The 15,706-nt window shown below is 43.8% G+C and overlaps 1 protein-coding gene across 1 annotated transcript in view; it reads left to right on the forward strand.

Moving 5' to 3' along the window:
• The first annotated feature begins 1,893 nt into the window (after nucleotides 1-1,893).
• GJD3 (gap junction protein delta 3) overlaps nucleotides 1,894-15,706 on the forward strand; it is an 84,908-nt gene continuing 71,095 nt past the window's right edge. Inside the window, exon 1 of the mRNA XM_073607985.1 lies at nucleotides 1,894-1,991. The gene's annotated coding sequence lies outside the window, so the exon portion shown is untranslated. The remainder of the gene's footprint in view (nucleotides 1,992-15,706) is intronic.

Genomic DNA, 15,706 nt, shown 5'->3' on the forward strand with positions numbered 1-15,706 from the left:
CTAGATAGGTGCTAGTATTAGGTAAATTTAGTTTTGGTTCACTGTATCCAGTGGAGCTGCTGTGTTGTTGTTAGGCAAATTTAGTTGTGCTTACTGTAATCAGTGGAGCTGAGTTGATTATTCTAGTCTGTTCAGTGTTTCACCTGCTGCAGGTTTGATTGCTCTCTGCTTTTTGGAGAGCTATGAATCTCTCTGGAACTTAGGTGTGGAGCAAGGCAAATGAGCAGCATAAATATTTATATAGCCCTGGCCAATCTCAGGAAGGATGGCCCAGGTGGCTGCTTAGAGCCTTTATAAATACTCAGACACAGGGCATCAAGGTCTTTTCCTGTAGGAGTGGGTTGGTTGCTGTTTAGTTTCGGTAGATTGTACGAACTTCTCTCCCTGAATGTATCGGTTCAATAAACTACCTAAAGTGACTGGCGGTCAATTTCTTCCACCCACAAAAAGTCATATACACTTCATTGCCTCATCATCCCCGTCTTAGTCCATAGGGTTCAATATTGAGTTGGCCCACCCTTTGCAGCTATAACAGCTTCAACTCTTCTAGGAAGTCTGTCCACAAGGTTTAGGAGTGTGTCTATGGGAATGTTTGACCATTCTTGCAGAAGCGCATTTGTGAGGTCAGGCACTGATGTTGACGAGAAGGCCTGGCTCGCAGTCTCCTCTCTAATTCATCCCAAAGGTGTTCTATCAGTTTGAGGTCAGGACTTTGTGCAGGCCAGTCATGTTCCTCTACCCCAAACTCGCTCATCCATGTCTTTATGGACTTTGCTTTGTGCACTGATTGAAATCATTTCAGGGGTTGGGCTTGGCCCTTAGTTCCAGTGAACGGAACTCTTAAGGCGTCAGCATACCAAGACATTTTGGACAATTTCATGGTCCCAACTTTGTGGGCACAGTTTGGGGATGGCCCCTTCCTGTTCCAACATGACTGCACACCAGTACACAAAGCAAGGTCCATAAAGACATGGATAAGCGAGTTTGGGGTGGAGAAATTTGACTAGGCTGCACATAGTCCTGACCTCAACTCTGTAGAACACCTTTGGGATGAATTAGAGAGGAGACTGCGAGCCAGACCTTTTCGTCAACATCAGTGCTTCTGGAAGAATGGTCAAACATTTCCATAGATACACTCCTCAACCTTGTGGACAGCCTTCGCAGAAGAGTTGAAGCTGTTATAGCTGCGGGCCAACTCAATATCAAACCCTACGGATTAAGACTGGGATGCCATTAAAGTTCATGTGCGTGTAAAGGCAGGTGTCCCAATACTTTTGGCATATAGTGTATTCTGCCCTGAGATAAAATACTAGCCTACCGAGCCACCTGGAGATCCTTTGCCACTGTTTAGAGGTAAGGGGGTGCTACACTACAAATGTGATTCACCAATTTATTCAGGGTTTTGACTCAATCTGCCCTTTAAAATAACTTAGGGAAGCAGATTTGTGGTGAGTGTAAATGTTTGGAGACAGCCGTTATCACTCGATGTCAAGATTTGCAGGATGAGTAATGTTTGATCAAACGACACTGATCGCTTCTGGCCCCGATGGAATTCTTAGCAACCAGTAAGAGGCTGCGATGCCCCAAGTGACACTCGCCTCTGATGAAAATGTGTTGCTGTCATCACAGGCTGTGTAAGACTGCTGCTAAACTGTCACAGGGATAATGCAGACGTGTGAATTTTTGCTGAAATTCTTTCCTGCGACTGCACACAGCCTCTATCAGAACAGATGACTTTGGAGCCTAACTACAGATTCCCAAAGGTCACTATAAACGCATATTATCTCTGCAGCTGTAGTTCTACACATTTACAGCTGTTATTAAACAGATCATTGTTTCCTTAGACAGGAAGTTTTTGTTAATGAAAATCAGTTCTCATAAAAGCTGATATTCTTCAGAGAATGCTAGTTGTCTGCTATTACACTGATGTAGGGGCTTTGGTACTCTGAGTCTAAAACCCACAGCAAGCATGAAGGGCAGTCCTGACGCTGGTGAGTACATTTTTGCTTTAATGCTGTCATACCACCCACTGGTTGCGATATCACTAATGCGTCTCCACAGCTCTGAATTCCTGCTTCTTTTTTCTAGTTTAATTGACAGTTGTTACATATACTTTCCTACAACTTTCTGTCCCAGTGAAAATGGTCACCAGGACAAATTGAAAGTGTGAATCTCTCCAATGGGACAAAACAATAAAAATATGATGGGGTTCTAATCCCCATCACTGTATCCAAACCTAGAAAAAAAAGGATTGTCTATATTCAAATATATATTTATATATATATATATATATACACGATTCCGCACTTCCGGGTAGGAGGCGCGAATGCACGCTGCAGGCGGCTCGCTCCCGCTGTGACTATTCACAGCGGGAGGCGATAGATGGGTACCGAGGACTCTATCTCCGCCGACACCCGCCGATGGTTTGGTACACAGGCAGAACAGCAGTCTGCTTATGTAAACAAGACCCCCTGTGATAAAGTCAGAAGTGACAAAACGCGTTGGTGCGTGGTTACGTGCCGACTGCTGGTGACATCAGGACAGAAGGCGGAAGGAGACACAGAGACTTATCGATAGAGACCATAGTGTCTGGAGGTGGTGAGATGGTCATAGTCTACTACTATAGAGAAGAATACCTGATGTCACAGCATACAAATTTTAACTAAATGCAAGTTTTTATTTGTAAACATGTGAGTGGATTTTCAGCGTGCTTTTAATGAAATTTTGTGAATATTGGGTTACTGTACCATTGGAGGATATCTGTTTTTCCTTTACATCAGGGATCTCCAAACTACGGCCCTCCAGCTGTTGCAGAACTACACGTCCCATGAGGCATTGTAAAACTCTGACATTCACAGACATGACTAGGCATGATGGGAGTTGTAGTTCCAGAACAACTGGAGGGCCATAGTTTGGAGACCCCTGCTTTACATTATAATGGCCATCACTGATTTCATTATTGATTCCTGTGGAAATGTATGGGGACCACCTTTGATTCAAACAGCAGGATATTTTACAAAAGTGTGCTGCGCCGACCACGAGAGTGGAAGGCATTCAACTGTGGTGAGTACCTTATCTGCTGGGGAGAGGGATCACCAGTACACGTGAGTTGGTGTGGTGCTGTTATTATCGCTAGTAGGAGAGAATTTGAACACTATTTTTTCACTATTGGTGAACTGTTTTTTATTCAGATTTTTAGTGTTTTATGAAGAACAATTTATTGGTATTTTTTTTTATATATTATATTTTTTTAAGTTTTGAATGATCTTAAATTACAATTGAATGTCTTCCCCTAGAAAAAGCACCCCCCCCCCAGTAAAAAAAACACCTGCTAGGCACACAGTTAACCCTTTGATCGCCCCTGATGATTAACCCCTTCCCAGCCAGTGTCATAAGTGCAGTGACAATGCATATTTTTAGCACTAATAAACGTGGGAAAAAAACACGCTAGAAAATATGACCATAAAAAACGAAAGAAAAAACAAAAACTGTAGCTGCACAAACAAACACCAATATCCGTGTAAACATAAATCAATAATCAAAAATAAGTGCGCTTACAGCTTGTATACAAACATTGGTAACAATGATTGATTAAAAGATGAATTGTGAATTTCCGTGCATAATGTGAAAACAGTTCACAGTTGCTTTTCATTGCATCACTCTTTATGATATATACTTTTGATTTCACCATTATGCACGGAAATTCACAATTCATCTTTTAATCAATCATTGTTACCAATGTTTGTATACAAGCTGTAAGCGCACTTATTTTTGATTATATATTTTTAGCACTGATCACTGCATTAGGATCACTGGTTCTCATAGTTACATAGTGGGTGAGGTTGAAAAAAGACACAAGTCCATCAAGTCCAACCTATGTGTGTGATTATATGTTAGTATTACATTGTATATCCCTGTATGTTGTAGTGTTCAGGTTATTATCAAATAGTTTTTTCAAACTATCAATAGCCCCCACTGAGACCACTGTCTGTGGAAGGGAATCCACATCCTTGCCTGCTCTTACAGTAAAGAACCCTCTACGTAGTTTAAGGTTAAACCTCTTTTCTTCTAATTTTAATGAGTGGTCACATGTCTTGTTAAACCTACTTCCGCAAAAAAGTTTTATCCCTATTGTGGGGTCACCAGTATGGTATTTTTAAATTGAAATCATATCCCCTCTCAAGCGTCTCTTCTCCAGAGAGAATAAGTTCAGTGCTTGCAACCTTTCCTCATAACTAATATCCTCCAGACCCTTTATTAGCTGTGTTGTCCTTCCTTGTACTTCTTTGTACTTTGTACTCGCTCCATTTCCAGTACATCCTTCCTGAGGACTGGTGCCCAGAACTGGACAGCATACTCTGGGTATGGCCAGACCAGAGTCTTGTAGAGCAGGAGAATTATTGTTTTATCTCTGGAATGAATCCCCTTTTTAATGCATGCCAATATTCTGTTTGCTTTGTTAGCAGCAGCTTGGCATTGCATGCCATCTCTGAGCCTATCATCTACTAGGACCCCCAGGTCCTTTTCCATCCTAGATTCCCCCAGAAGTTCTCCTCCCAGTGTATAGATTGCATTCATATTTTTGCCACCCAAATGCATTATTTAAATTTTTCTACATTAAACCTCTACATTTACCATGTACTTGCCCACCCCATTAATTTGTTCAGATCTTTTTGCAAGGTTTCCACATCCTGCGGAGAAGTTATTGCCCTGCTTAGCTTGGTATTGTCCGCAAATACAGAGATTGAACTGTTTACCCCATCCTCCGGGTCGCTTATGAACAAATTAAATAGGATTGGTCCCAGCACAGAACCCTGGGGAACCCCACTACCCACCCCTGACCATTCCGAGTACTCCCCAATTATCACCACCCTCTGAACTCGCCCTCGCCCAGTTTTCAATCCATGTACTCACCCTATGGTCCATGGCAACAAACCTTATTTTGTACAGTAAACGTTTATAGGGAACTGTGTCAAATGCTTTTGAAAAATCCAGATACACCACGTCTACGGGCCTTCCTTTATCTACATGGCGACTCACCTCCTCATAGAAGGTTAATAGATCGGTTTGGCAAGAATGATTCTTCATGAATCCATGCTGATTACTGCTAATGATACCGTTCTTATTACTAAAATATTGTACATAGTCCCTTATCATCCCCTCCAAGAGCTTGCATACTATTGATGTTAGGTTAACTGGTCTGTAATTCCCAGGGACATATTTTGGGCCCTTTTTTAATATTGGTGCTACATTGGCTTTTCTCCAATCAGCTGGTACCATTCCAGTCAGTGGACTGTCAGTAAAAATTAGGAACAATGGTCTGGCAATTACTTGAGTGAGTTCCCTAAGTACCCTCAGATGCAAGCCATCTGGTCCTGGTGGTTTATTAATGTTAAGTTTCCCAAGTCAAATTTTAATTCTGTCCTCTGTTAACCATGGAGGTGCTTCCTGTGTTGTGTCATGAGGATAAACACTGCAGTTTTGGTTACTGAAGCCCCCAATTTCCTTGTGAAGACTGAGGAGAAGAATAAATGCAATACCTTCGCTATCTCCCCATCCTTTGTAACTAGATGTCCTTCCTCATTCTTTATGGGGCCAATATGGTCTGTCTTCCCTTTTTTACTGTTTACATACTTAAAGGATTTCTTGGGATTTTTTTGCTCTCCTCCACTATGTGTCATTCGTGTTCTATCTTATCCGCCCTAATTGCACCCTTACATTTCTTGTTGCATTCTTTATAAAGTCTGAATGCTGATGATAATCCTTCAACCTTGTATTTTTTGAAGGCCTTCTCCTTTGCTTTTATATGCATTTTTACATACGAGTTAAGCCATCCGGGACTTTTGTTCGCACTTTTAATATCCCTCATAAGACTGGAGTCAGCACTCACTCTCATTCACATAGTATGTGGAAAGAAAAAAATGCCTCCACATAGTGCAGATAAAAAAGGGGGTGTTTTTTATTGCTAAAAAAACTTTACAATAAAAACGTCTTCTACTGGGGCATAAGGCTTATGCCCCAGTAGAAGACCCTTTGGTCGAAACGCGTCGGACTGATTTATCTTCCTCCATGTTGCTCATTCCTTTTTTATGCTATTGTGATCACGTTTTTATTCTAAAGTTTTTTCAGCAATAAAAAACACCCCCTTTTTTATCTGCACTATGTGGAGGCATTTTTTTCTTTCCACATACTATCTGAATGAGAGTGAGTGCTGACTCCAGTCGTATGAGGGATATTCCATCCTCTGGATCCACATTTTGGTCATCCACTGTGAGGACTTACCTGGTGACCCCCGGAGATCCACGCAGAGTCCAGCCTGGAGGGTTCAACTACTGGGATATCCTACCTTACACCCTGGGTGGCATACTGCTTTCTTGACTCCCTGTCACTGACAAGGGAGTCCACAGGATCTGGTAAGAATTTATACATACCATTCTTCCCATGATGTCCCTGTCTGGTTGATGTGTCTTCTCTTCACGGATCTACACAATCCTTTACCAATTCTTGGAATATCATCTTCCTTGTGGATTACATCCATATTTTTATGCAGTGGGACATTATATTTTTTCCACTTATTCACATATTAATTTACTGACTTTATGATTATTTTTTCTTTGTTACAGATTGCCCTATCTGTCCTTCTAAAAACTGAGTCCCCTACCACCAGAATCTGTCTTTCCTTTCCCTTCGCTTCCCCTTCGCCCCCCCCCCCCCCCCCCCACGCTCACTGGAGAAGTTCTTCCCCTGGCAGCTAGGAGAGTCCCTCAGCTCCAGCAATGCTGGTCCCTGACTGATTTCACCAATGTCACTTAATGGAACGTACTTATTGGGTTGTTCCAGCCCTGGATCTGCCTCCCTGCACTTCCCCCTCTACCCTTCCTGATTGTCACCCATCCACTCTTTCCTAGTGCCTGCACCTCTTTGTCTCCACCCGCCTCTGTGCTGGCCCCTACCGTCACCTGCCGTGTACATTCTCAAAAAGGTGCCAGTTAGTGTCCGATTGTCCACCGCAATATTGCAGTCCCGCTATAAATTGCTGATCTCCACCATTACTAGTAAATAAAAATTAAAAAATCTTATAGTTTGTAGATGCTATAATCTTTGAGCAAACCAATCAATATACGCTTATAGGGATTTTTTTTTACGTAGCAGAATACATATTGATGAAGAAATTAGATTTTTTTTCAATTTTTTTTTATGGGATATGTTTTATAGCAGAAAGTAAAAAATATTTTTTCTTTACAATTTTGCGGTCTTTTTTGTTTATAGTGCAAATAAAAAAAAGCAGAGGTGATCAAATACCACCAAAAGAAAGCTCTATTTGTGGGGAAAAAATGGACATAAATTTTATTTGGGTACAGTGTTGCATGACTGCGCAATTGTCGATTAAAGTAAAGCAGTGCCGTGTCGCAAAAAAAAAATGGCCCAGTCATAAAGGGAGGTAAACCTTATGTAGGTCGAGTGGTTAAAGAATAAGCCATGATTAGCCAGAAAAAAATAAATATGTTCCCTTCCAGTGCTATCTATCCTGCTAAAATAATAAAAATACTCACTTTCTGACAAAAGCAACAAGTCAGCAATCAGGTTGCCATAAAAATGTGAGCTTTCAGATGTCTTTTTGAGCTTGATGCATGCACCCTGTACCCCAATATTCTGTAATTAATCTGCAGGGAGCACACTTATATTAAAGAGAATGTCTCAGTGCAAAGGGCTGGGTCAAGGAGGAGCAAAAGGGGAGTCAAACCCTCTCTCTGCACCAAGGGAGGCCACCACTCCCTCCCCTGTACTTTATTTGGACTGCCCTAATATCATAAACAATCTCCTTAGATTTATGTCTGTACCCTTACCTGGAATGAACCCAGATTGGTCTCCATGAATCAAAGTAAGGATAACAATATACAGATGTGTATTTTAATGAGTTATTTTGCATTTTTAGATATATACTGTATATATCAAGTTTAGTGTTGTTCTAGTTTGCTCTTTACACTGCTATTACCATCTCTTTCCACCAGCTACATACTCCCCCCAGCTAAATAAATAATAATTTGCAGACCTCTTGGCATGTTGTGCATGGAAGAAGAGCTGGCATTAACACGGGCACTATCTGTACACAAGCCAGGCCAGGCAGGTCACTGGAGCCTAGATAAGTGGCCCAGCAGAGCTGATAACACCCACAGCGTTCTTTTCTCCTCTCTACTGTAGAAACCCTCCAGGAATAGCTGTGCAGCCTTGGGGAAAGTGACTTTGATGGTTGTCAGAATATACAAACGTCTGTTTTTCCTTCCACTTTGGAGATACCATCTCCTATACGCTGGCAGACCCCTTCACCCACTTCTAATTTAAGGAACACTCTGGTCAGACACAAACATTTTCATGGAACATTTACCTAGTTGTTGAACATTTTTAGTTGTCATTTTGCATTTATATTGTGCAGCTGGACGCTTCAATGGGTAAATCCCTATAGTTGGTATTCTCTTCTCATTGGCTCTGAATGTGCACATGCAAAAATGCAGTCCAATGTGTTCCCTGGTTCATGCCACCCACTTCTCTCTCTCTGGAATTACTGTCACCTTGCACATATACATTGATAGGGACATTTCGCAGTGCAGAGATATGCAACAAATCACGATGCCCCACCTGTAGATATGTGAAGAGTTTTCCAAGTCTGGCTACCTTGGATTTTTGTATGACTTACATTCACATACAACACGTGTTCTGTTCAAGCACAGCTAAAGATCTTCCGAATCCTCTTAGCCCTTTAGCCATTTACTTACTCGTCTGAGCTTATTTCTGTGCAGCCCTTTGAGAACTTTTATTTTAAAGCCAACCTTTAGCCCAAACTTTTTGGATAGGTTGATTTTTTTTATTACTATTTGTGCCTTGGACCGTATTGAGGAGATCTTTCTTTGCGTCCTACAGTATATTGTCACTAGGATAGGGTCAACAAGAAGAGATCCGGGTTTTCCAACTCTTCTTTTCTAACCCCAGCTTTCTAGCCTCACCTTTATCAGGTGTGTTTTCACTTACACTTAAAGGAAACATCCCTTTAGCTAAAAAAAGTTATAGCAAAATGAATTGTTAGGTGCACTGGAGATAGCTCACAAAAATATTTGGCATATTTTTCTTAGGATTAGTATGTCAAAGTATTAACCATATAGAAACGTATAAAACGAAAAATGTAGACCACGTTTGTGTTAAAAAAAATTTTGCAAATTTGCAGGCATATAATCCAGTACTTGGCTAAGAAAATATAGCAAACAGGTGCTAATGATCAGTGTGATCAGTAACAGTAACATAATGGGGAAGTATATATGGGAGAAAAAACGCGACAATGACAAAAAGTAAAAAACTAAATAAACAGCAGCGACTCAAATGTGTGATATCACAAAAAACAGCATAGTGTAAAACAGAGTCGCGTAGAGTAACTGACATATACAGCATAAAACATCTAATAATAAACAGTTCTTATTGGAAAAGAGTGATGTGAGAAGCAGGGTGATAAGTAGACAACAGTGGCAAAATCTTGAAATTTAAAATACGTAGTTCATGTGTAGACTTTCAGACACAGTATAGTCCCCTTCAATCCCCTCTGCAATGGACACTATATGAGACCCCCACTGGTGATAAGGAATGCCTGCTTACCAGATACACTGGACCTTTGGAAAGGCCAGTAACGCTTGTGGCTGATTACCCCGCAAGGGCCTTTGGGTTGCAATGTGACCAAAGATCTGTGGTCCTGTAGGCGATCTCTCTCTCTCTCTCTCTCTCTCGATGTTAGGACAGGTGCACCTGTAGCTCTGGCATGTGGCAGCAGGGAAGAGCCCACTGTGGGACATTCCTAACATCGAGAAAGAGAGAGATCACCTGCAGGACCACAGATCTTTGGTCGGATTGCAACCCAAAGGCCCTGGCAGGGGAATCAACCACAGGCGTTACTGGCTTTTCTGAAGGTCCAGTATATCTGGTAAGCAGGCATTCCTTATCACCAGGGGTGGTCTCATATGGTGTCCATTGCACAGAGGATTGAAGGGGACTATACTGTGTTCGAAAGTCTACACATGGACTACGAATTTTAAATTTCAAGATTTTGACACTGTTTTATACTATAATGGGGGAGATTTACTAAAAGTGCACACATAATCTGGTACAGTTGTTCATAGTAATCAGCTTCTAACTTCAGCTTGTTCAATTAAAGTGAAAGAATAAAAAAAAAAACATATTATACTTAGCTGCTCTGTATTTTGCACAGAGTAGCCCCAATCCTCTTCTTTTTGGGTTCTGGCCCCCTTCCCTCCTGCCAAGTGCCCGCAATAGCAAGCCTCTTGCTATGGCGACACTCAAGTGGGCTTGCTCCTGAGCTCCATTGACACACAGAGCGTAGCTCGGTCCAGCCCCCTGCTCTCCTCATTGTCTCACTACCCATGATTTACAGCAGCAGCTGCTGTGTGAGCTAATGAGTAGAGAGAGACCCGGGAGAGCTACTGCTCTCAGGCACATCGCTGGATCGAGATGGGGCCCAGGTAAGTGGGGAGTGGGGGTGGGGGGGGGGGGGCTGCTCCCAGAAGGTTCTTTACCTTAAGGTAAAATAACCTCAAGTCATTAAAAGAGCTTTAAGCTTTGACAAAACAACATAGAGGCTGATTAGTTACTATGCACAGCTGCACCAGATTTTTTGTGCACCAGTTTTAGCAAATCTCCCCCAGTGCATATGTTGGACCAAAGTGATTAACTGAACAGCTGTGTAGTGTGAAAAAAGTGGGCAAAGGACAACTACATTAAAAAGAAGTGGTTGTGACATATGTGTCAATTCTTGGACACATGTTGTCTATCCTGCGTCATTATTTTTAACATCAAGCAACCAAAGCGTGTGGCAGGCAAGTGTTTCCAGAAGTGCTGTCCTAGATCTACTACAGAAGCACAAACAACGGGGAAAGGTTTAAAACAGATGCAATGGTTGACTGAAGAACCTGAGGTCCGTAAAGAGAAATACATCAAGCTTACCACCCTTTTGAAATCATAAAATGTCCCTGATGCTCACTCCCCTGCCCTTCACCCCACCTCTCTTTTCCGCCTTCCTACTGTGAGCATCCTTTGTTTCTCTTTGTTTATTTCTTTTTTTTTGTTGTTGCAGATCATGCTGTTTATTCAGACTTGATGTTTTAAACTGCTTAACCCTAATTATACAAACGTATGAATGTCCAGCTCCTCATTCAGGCCATGGGGAGAGAGTGTACTGAGCTTATTTATCCACATGGTCTCTCTCTTACATAACAGCATGAATCTTTCATTGTCCGTGAGAGACCCCTTAGGGATAAGTTTGATCGCCACGACTGTCAGAACTTTATAGTTCTTCTCATAAAAGGTAGATAAGTGACAAGGAATATTATGCTTTTCCTTTGCCTCCTTGAGAGACAGGCGATGTTCGCCCACTCTAGTGCGCAAAGTGCATATGGTTCATCCCACATAGAATATATTACAGGGACATTTCAAAACCTATACAACATATTGGGTCGAGCAAGTAAATTGTCTTATGGAATAGACTTTCCCAGAACTATCAGTAAGGTAGGACCATGTGGGACAGATTGACAAGTGAAACAGCCTCTTTTCCTGCACTGGTAAATTTCTACCCGACTATCAAAATAACCTCTAATATCTGTTGGTTTTTTGAGTACAGTCTTTTTGGGGATACTCAGTGGGACCAGGTTCTTCAGTGTATGAGCCCTTCTATACATCACTTGGGGTACATCAGGAAGATGAGGGCCCAAAGTGGGTTCAGATCGAAGGATATGCCAAGGTTTCTTAATGACACTGGCAATTGTTTTAAAACTGTTGTTGAACCCTGTGATAAATCTGGCACTATTTTTGGAAAGAGGGGCTCTACTGATCATAATATAGGAGCGGTCATCTAAACAAGACTCAAATGCATCCTGAAGGAGGTCATATGGATACCCTTTCTCTCTGAATTTGTCCAGCAATATATGGCTTTGGGATTTACAGTCCTGCCTTTTGGAACAGTTCCCTAAGGAACTGGCCTTTGGGTATGTTATTTTTTCCTGCCGTATGGTAGCAACTAGCATAATGTAGGTAAGAGTTGCCACCAACCAGCTTGGAGTGATTACTGGTGACAATGGAACCGGCTTCATGCAACAGTTCAAGGTGCAGAAAACAATCAGGGTCAATCACACGTGTGAAACTAAGTCCCAGATTGTTGCCATTACAATGTGCAACAAAGGATGTTTGGATCCTAATCTGAACCTACCTGAGCTCTACTGCAAGGAAGCCATTACTGCAGCCAAGCAGAGGTGCAATAACGCCGGGTGTTGTACAGGTGCAGCTGAAGGTGTACAAGTCTTTTGTCAAGAGATGGACAAGCACAGCCAGAAAGCTAGTAGTTAGGGATGAGCTTCGTGTTCGAGTCGAACCCATGTTCGACTCGAACATCGGCTGTTCGATCGTTCGCCGAATTGCGAACGTTATGGGCCGTTCGCGCTAAATTCGTGTGGCGCGTCACGGCCCATAATTCACTGCGGCATCGCAGTGCATTGCTGGCTGATGATTGGCCAAGCATGCACTATGACCCGCATGCTTGGCCAATCACAGCGCTGTCAGTAGAGAGAGCTGTAATTGGCCAAAGCCAGGGTGGCTTTGGCCAATTACGGCTCAGGGCATTTAGTACACACCCCACACTATATAAGGCCGCCTGCACGGCGGCCCTGTGTAGTGTGTGTTCCGGTGTGCTGAGAGATAGAGAGAGAGAGAGACAGTGTCATTTGATTTGAGTTAGATAGATTAGGCAGAACAGTCAGTCAGTTAGCTGCACTTACAGTGTATTGTGTATATATATGCATCCCAGGTGTTGCATATATATATATACACTGTATTCAGTTTAGCTAGATCCGTTCCTGTTATCTTCTATCTAGACTATTTACATTTAATGCAGTGCGTCCTGCTCACAGTGTTCAGCTAGATCCGTTCCTGTTATCTTCTAGACTATTTACATTTAGTGCAGTGCGTCCTGCTCACAGTGTTCAGCTAGATCCGTTCCTGCTATTTACATTTAGTGCAGTGCGTCCTGCTCACAGTGTTCAGCTAGATCCGTTCCTGTTAAATTCCTACTGACCGGCAGGCTTGTCTGGTTACAGTATATAAAGCTACCTGAAGAAAATTACAGGTGTTCTATTTGATCCTATTAGTACCACGGTCAGGCAGCTAGACTATTTACATTTAGTACAGTGCGTCCTGCTCACAGTGTTCAGCTAGATCCGTTCCTGTTATCTTCCTACTGACAGGCAGGCTTGTCTGGTTACAGTATATAAAGCTACCTGAAGAAAATTACAGGTGTTCTATTTGATCCTATTAGTACCACGGTCAGGCAGCTAGACTATTTACATTTAGTACAGTGCGTCCTGCTCACAGTGTACAGCTAGATCCGTTCCTGTTATCTTCCTACTGACAGGCAGGCTTGTCTGGTTACAGTATATAAAGCTACCTGAAGAAAATTACAGGTGTTCTATTTGATCCTATTAGTACCACGGTCAGGCAGCTAGACTATTTACATTTAGTACAGTGCGTCCTGCTCACAGTGTACAGCTAGATCCGTTCCTGTTATCTTCCTACTGACAGGCAGGCTTGTCTGGTTACAGTATATAAAGCTACCTGAAGAAAATTACAGGTGTTCTATTTGATCCTATTAGTACCACGGTCAGGCAGCTAGACTATTTACATTTAGTACAGTGCGTCCTGCTCACAGTGTTCAGCTAGATCCGTTCCTGTTATCTTCCTACTGACAGGCAGGCTTGTCTGGTTACAGTATATAAAGCTACTTGAAGAAAATTACAGGTGTTCTATCCCAGCTTAGTGCAGCTACAGGCCATTAGTATGTCTGGAAGGCCAAGAAGGAGAGGCAGACAGTCACAAGCCAATAAGAGAGGGCAAGCAGGCTCTGTGTCTAGTGCTGGTCGTGGAGACGGTGCATCCTCATCAGCACGTGGCCATGGGACACGCTTGGCCTTTTTTTCGGCAGCTGGCCATGTTGAGCCGCAACATGCGGAAGACTTGGTCGAGTGGATGACCAAGCCGTCCTCATCCTCCTCATCCTCTCTCACCCATGCCCAGGGTGCTTTGTCTGGCAAAGCAGCGGCCTCTTCCCTCAGCTCAATGTCATCAGTGACTCCTTCCCTAGCTCCACCATGTCCTCATGAGGATTCCCTCGAACTGTTTGACCACAGTGTTGGGTACATGCTCCAGGAGGATGCCCAGCGTTTGGAAGGCTCTGATGACGATACTGAGCTCGATGAAGGCAGTAACATGAGCGCGGACAGAGGGGGTGCCCAAGAAGGACAGCAATCTGGCAGTCATGCTCCCCCTGCTGCAGCATACTGCCAGGTTTGCTCCAGTGATGAGGAGGGAGGGGATGATGAGGTCACTGACTCAACGTGGGTGCCTGATAGGAGAGAGGAGGAGGAGGAGGAGGAGGAGGAGGAGGAGGAGGAGGAGGCGGCAGCACATCACCAACGAGGCAGGATGCCCTCCAGGGGCCAGCCTAAGGGCAACACATTGACTGCATCACACCCCAAAGCTCCACATGTGCAGGGCGCTGCAGTCTCTGCGCGTTATTCAAAAAGTTCTTTGGTGTGGGCCTTTTTTGAGACGAGTGCATCAGATCGCACCGCTGCTATTTGCAACATATGTCTCAAGCGTATCTCGCGTGGCCAAAATATCTCCCGCTTGGGTACCACATGCTTGACCAGACATATGTTGACCTGCCATGCAGTTCGTTGGCAAGCGTATCTAAAAGACCCACACCAAAGAACAAAGAGGATCTCTCCTTGCTCCTCATCAGCTGAGATTTCCAACCCCACTAGACCTTCAGTCCTCTCTGAGACCTGCAGTGAGAGGAATGAAGGTGTAGAATTAGGTGTGTCACAGCCAAGTACTTGTGGGCAATCTGCTTTTGGTACACCGACGTCAGATTGTACCAGGCAAATTTCCCTGCCCCAGCTGCTGCACCGCCGAAAGAAGTTTGCTCCCAGCCATCCACATGCCCAGCGGTTGAATGCTAGCTTGGCAAAATTGCTAGCACTTCAACTGCTGCCTTTTCAGTTGGTAGACTCTGCCCCCTTCCGTGAGTTTGTGGAATGTGCGGTTCCTCAGTGGCAGGTACCCAAACGCCACTTTTTCTCACGGAAGGCGATTCCGGCTCTCTACCGGCATGTGGAAGGCAATGTCCATGCCTCGCTGGACAGGGCGGTCAGCGGTAAGGTGCATATTACCGCTGACTCATGGTCCAGCAGGCATGGACAGGGACGTTACCTAAGTTTCACGGCGCATTGGGTGACTCTGCTGGCAGCTGGGAAGGATGCAGGACAAGGTGCAGTAGTGTTGGAGGTTGTTCTGCCACCACGCCTCCAAAATGCTGATTGTGACACACCTCTCTCCTCCACCCCCTCCTCTTCTTCTTCCTCCATGGCCTCTTCCTCGGAACCAGCGGTGCTCCGTAGGCGTTCAAGGGGCTACGCAAGTACGCAGGCCAAAAGATGCCATGCGGTGCTTGAGCTGGTGTGCTTGGGGGACAGGAGCCACACTGGGGCAGAGGTTCTGTCAGCTCTGCAGGGGCAGGTTCAGAGGTGGTTGACGCCACGCCAACTTAAGGCAGGAATGGTGGTTTGCGACAATGGCACCAACCTCCTCTCTGCCCTCCGACAGG

The sequence above is a fragment of the Aquarana catesbeiana genome, linkage group LG12 (assembly GCF_042186555.1).
Source record: "Aquarana catesbeiana isolate 2022-GZ linkage group LG12, ASM4218655v1, whole genome shotgun sequence".
Taxonomy (NCBI): Eukaryota; Metazoa; Chordata; class Amphibia; order Anura; family Ranidae; genus Aquarana; species Aquarana catesbeiana.